This window comes from Theobroma cacao, chromosome 5, assembly GCF_000208745.1.
Source record: "Theobroma cacao cultivar B97-61/B2 chromosome 5, Criollo_cocoa_genome_V2, whole genome shotgun sequence".
NCBI classification, from domain to species: domain Eukaryota; kingdom Viridiplantae; phylum Streptophyta; class Magnoliopsida; order Malvales; family Malvaceae; genus Theobroma; species Theobroma cacao.
Genome location: NC_030854.1, coordinates 10914032 through 10919324, shown reverse-complemented (window position 1 = coordinate 10919324; position 5293 = coordinate 10914032). Strand labels below are relative to the sequence as shown.

The 5293-nt window shown below is 32.1% G+C and overlaps 1 long non-coding RNA gene across 1 annotated transcript in view; it reads left to right on the top strand.

Annotated features, from left to right (window-relative positions):
• Window positions 1–696, top strand: part of LOC108662152 — a 6507-nt gene extending 5811 nt beyond the window's left edge. Inside the window, exon 3 of the long non-coding RNA XR_001927936.1 lies at window positions 565–696. This is a non-coding gene — a long non-coding RNA (uncharacterized LOC108662152). The remainder of the gene's footprint in view (window positions 1–564) is intronic.

The window sequence follows — 5293 nt, the reverse complement described above, 5'->3', positions numbered from 1 at the left end:
CCAAACCGAAACAAATCCCCGATTGAAACCCCGATCGGATTATTTCCTTTTTTTGATTTTTTTGATTTTTTGCTTTTTGTGGTTAACTGCTGGCTTCTTTCTCCTTTTTTTGCAGGGTTTTTAAAGAGCCAGGTTGTCCAATTTTTTGGACAACCCGGCGAGGGGGGTTCTGGCACCCCCTGGAGTTGGTGGTCAGAGCCCCCCCCCATCACGCGTAGTGGGTGGGGGATGGGAACGCCCAGCCATCCCCAATTTTTTTTTTATTATTTATCATTTATTTTATTTAATTAAATTAAATTTTTTTAGTCAGGTGTCTACACAAGGTATTCCTGATAACTAAGTATGAGAATGATTTTGGCACGAACCAAAGTTTTAAGAAATTCATAAGCCATGTTAATTACTCGATTTATATGAATTGATTTTATTTGGTTGAAACAAGTTTAAAGGTGATGAATTTCAGTATGTTAAACTGTTTTATCTGTCTCCATTTACTCGACTTTAGATGGTATCTGTTTACTCACAGGGATTTTATAATCTCACCACCCTCATTGTCAACCATTTCAGGCACGAGATAGCTTGTGGATAGCAAATATCGTCAAGGATTATAGTCGGCTTTACTACTTCAAAAACTGTAGGTTTACTGTCTTTGTGCACTTTTGTTCCTTGTGGGCCCACGAGTCACTGTAAAGTAAATTTCATATCTCGATTATCTGTATTATAGTACGCGTAAATTTATTTAGCTTTTACATTACAAAAATTATTTACCGATGACTCTATAAATATTGTTTTACAAGAAATTAGAATATTTTATTGAATATTTTTGTCACGACCCGAAACCTCCCTCGGGCCCATGTCGCCAGGACGCCCCAATTGACACTCATTACCCGAAATGCCAATCAAAACCCCGCAAGGCTTACATATCAGTTTCTTGCCTTTTCTGTGAGCAATCGTTTTTAAACATTCCATTTTAAACAATTTCCAATAGTTTCTTGCTCAAGTAAATCAAAAGATAAAAATATTTTAAAAAGATTTATAGATAAATATCACTATTCAAAATATTGATTAAAATATAATATTTTTTTTATATAAAACAATATTTATAGAAACACGTGTAAGAAATCTTTTGTAACATGTAAGTAAAATAAATTCACACATACAAAAATTTACAAAGTTATAATGTACAATAATGGTTACAATGACAAGTGGCCCAAAATACACCCAGTGTTGGTGCTAGAAACCTACAGTCTGTGTGGTAGAGATGTCAACTAGAATCCTCGACAAAATAGGGTATCTACAAGCTACTACAGCCCTGAAATGTTTGGAAATGAGGTGGATGAGATTTTGCAATCCCAATGAGTAAACAGACATTATCATAAATATCTAAAGGCGAGTAACAGGGAGGCAAGTTTAAACAACAAATCACAAATCATTTCATAATGTTTTCAATTTATTTCTTAAACCATAAAATATTTGTAATTTACCAAAACAGTTGTTAAGGCTTATGTCTTTTATAAAAGAAAACAAGGTTCAACCCAAAACTAATCCTCGGGGATACCTTGGCCGAAGCATCTAATTGAGTCCGCCAAGGTTGTTACAACATTTACATATGAAACACATTTTTATTTTTAAAACAAGTCGTTCATTGGCGTTGGCCGAGTTACACATTCACGTGGGGATTCGATGTGAAGTGAGCTCTAATACTACCCCGGGAGTTACCCTCCTCGCCTCTACAACCGGAGTAACTATATAACCGGGTTTACCGTGCCCCTCTAATAGGCAATCAACGAAAACCCGTCACTGCAGTGACTAAACTCACCAATTTTAATAAATTTTTGACAGTATAACGTGGCTTTTATTTATTTACCCAGCCTGCATAGTAAAAACAGCTTACATAAATTTTCAATGCAATTTATCAAATATAGCCACATATATTCATATCTCATAAGTCATTCATAGGAAAATATATAATTTTCAAGACAGTTAAAAGTCTCCAATTACTCAATTTCATAATCAACACAATATATCTTTATTTGTCACATTTATTTCTAAAACATAAAAAATCTCGTTTTAATCTCGTTTTCATTTCATAAAATACATAAAGAGCATTTAAAAATAAACTCTAGATAATTTACAATAATAATAAGTTTACTCACCGTTTGTACAAACTAAAAGCTTTCTAGGTGCTCCGATAATTACTCGTCGAGTACGATTTCCTTGCCTTTACTGGAAGGCTCTCCTCCAAGACACATTGCAAAAATTTACTCAATTCATCACATTAATGCTAAATCACTATATATTTGACTTAAATCCTATACTAATGCATGGTATGAAATGCAATAGCAAAAAATGGCTTAAACGAAGTATTAACCTATTTTTGGCACTTTACCCGATAAATTGGTAACGCGCTCTATTTTAGCTCTAAATTGTCCCATTCTCTCTCCAACATTTCTAACCATTAATTATCAGCCAATATTCCTCTAAAATCACCAAAATCAGCTCACTCTCTTTCTTGAAAAATTCGGCCAAAAATGGGACATTAACTCGGTTAATTTTCTACTTTATTTTTCTATCACATTTAACCATTTTTCATCATTTTCTCTTCATTTCTCCTAGAATAAAAATCAGATCATCATCATTGTACATCAATGCATATTCAGCCAAGGGTGGGTATTGTGAAAATTTAATGCTTTCTTGCCCAATTTAATTTCTAAACACATTTAACTAACCAAAACTATCAATTTAACTAAAAATCAAAACCTAAAAATTCCAAAATCTCTCCCCTAGAATTTCGTCCAGCCCTTGATATCACTTTTTGATCTCTCTCCTCAAGCATGCTAAATGGAAACAAAGGCATAAGAAAGGTAGAAATCAAGCTAAAGTCGAAAAATCTTACCATTAGACCCGTAAACGGACGAAAAACGCGAATTCCCTTTGAATTTTCTTGTTTCTCTTTGGTTTTTCTTTTTTTCTTCCTTTCCTCTCTATTTTCTCTCTTGTTCTCCCTTATGGCCAGCCAGCACTTAAAATGGGGTTTAAATGGGCTAGCTTTTCATTAAAATAATATTATATCATTTTAAAAATGCCACGTGTCACTTTCCCATTGGCCCATTTTTAAAATTTCATCCATTTGTTTCCAAATTTTCACCATACACTTGTCCCACATATCCATAGCTTAGATAAAATTCTCAGACTTATCCAAAGTCTCGGTGGAGTAATTTTTGAAATTTACACTTTTGCCCCCGTAAAAGTGAAAAATTACATTTTTGCCTAAAAAACTGAAAAATTGCCCATAGACATATTTTTCATCCCTTATACTCATACCATTCTCTAATTTGTCAAATTTGATCTAAATTCTCTCAAAATCTCAAATTTTGTCCACGGGTGGTAAAATTACGATTTTGCCCCTACACTCCAGAAATCACCAGAATTAAACTTTTTCACTTTTTATCATTAAATTATACTCCAAATAGTTAAGCTTGGTAAAAAATTTCACTCCATGATCAAATTATTATCTTAGGTGGTAAAATGACGATTTTGCCCTTAAACATCAAAATTTTCAATTTTACCCCAAATGAACCCTCAAACTCCGAACAATCATTTTTAGTCATTCATGGACTATAAAATATTAAATTTTATTCTACAATTTCTATTTGAACTAGTTTGAGGTTAAATCAACTTAAGTGTACCGTTAGGTACGATACCGGATTTCGTCTTTTCTTAGGTGCTTTCCTAACATAATAACATACTACTCAGTGCATGTATGTCATGACATGTATTTATAGGGTCGAGTTTTACAATTTTGATTTTATTCAAATAGTTGCAATATCATTTTTAATAAATGTTTTAGACATCCAAATTTATTTTAAATCATGAAATATGTGGTTTCCACTCATCTACTACATCTTTAGTCGGGTTCGAAAAATTTCGAGAAAAAATGACAAAAATGCCCCTGTGAGGCGAAAATTATTTTTCCACAGTTTTGAAAGGGAAAAAGCTTAAAATTTTTTAAAAACGAGGTTTGGCGATGATTACTCACAGGCGAGATAAAAAAAATGGTACTAAAGCCTTGCGGGGTTCCAGTTGGCACTCCGGGTAACGAATGTCTACCGAGACGTCACGGCGATTGTCACGGGCTCGAAGGCAGTACCGGGTCGTGACATTGGTAATGTGAGATGTTGCAATCTTATGAAATACACTATTTTTCCAGCACTCTCCACCCAAACATTAATTTGTTTGTGACTCATAACACCATTAAAAAGAATAAAGGCTTCACGAATTGCTTGCAATTCAACAAAGTTTGCATCACCTTCCTCAATTGCTCTAAAGAATTTTAAAATGGTATCTTCTGCAAATTTCTATATATTGCCTACTTATATAGTTATTCAAATGTTGTATATTTGTGATTAAATATAAAATAATTTCTTTTTTACTTTGCTTCTTTTTCGTGTGAAGAGCATAATAATTTGAACTTATGATTTATGTTTTCTATGTTTATGCAATCCGAACAGAGATCTCATACACACCATGAAGGTCCATAACACAATATTGAAAATAATTTTCTTTTTGTACAGGAGATGCAGCTTTTTGTTATTACTAATATTTGTACATTTTCTCTTGATAATTATCTTGTTATAATTATAAAATTGTTTAAGTAGAAATGAGATTATTATATATTATGCTCATATTGAGCCCAAATTGAGATCAATTGAATAAATTTTAAATTTTATTATATCTTGCTTTCCCTTGATAAGTGTATTCTCAATTTGACAAAGTTTTAATTATAGTTTAGAAAATTTCATTCAAACCAAGAAAACTTCATAATATATTTCAAATTATTACACAAATTCTATTAATTTATCTTTGATATTCAATAATTCCCTAAAAAATTATAAATCCGCAACAAAGCACATTCAACAATTTTTATGTATTTTGATATATTTTTTAATAAATTTTACATATTCATATTTATTATTTAAAAAAATCCCTAAAGCCCCCCCACGTAGTGAAGTATAATTAAGAGGAAACCCTTAATTGAACAATTCTAAATTCTAAAGTCAAACGTAAACTTGACTAAAAATTGGTAAAATAATTTTATGTGAACAAAATATGAAAATAAGCTATTGAAAAAGGAAAGGAAAAGAAAAGAAAAAAAGAGAAAAAAGCTTTGATGGCCCACAACCACAAAATGGATGATAAGACAGAGTGCCACCACTCAAACAAGCAAAAGCATAACGGCCACAAACTACCGCCACGTCACAAAACTCGAATGAAATTTTATATGTATATAAAAAAA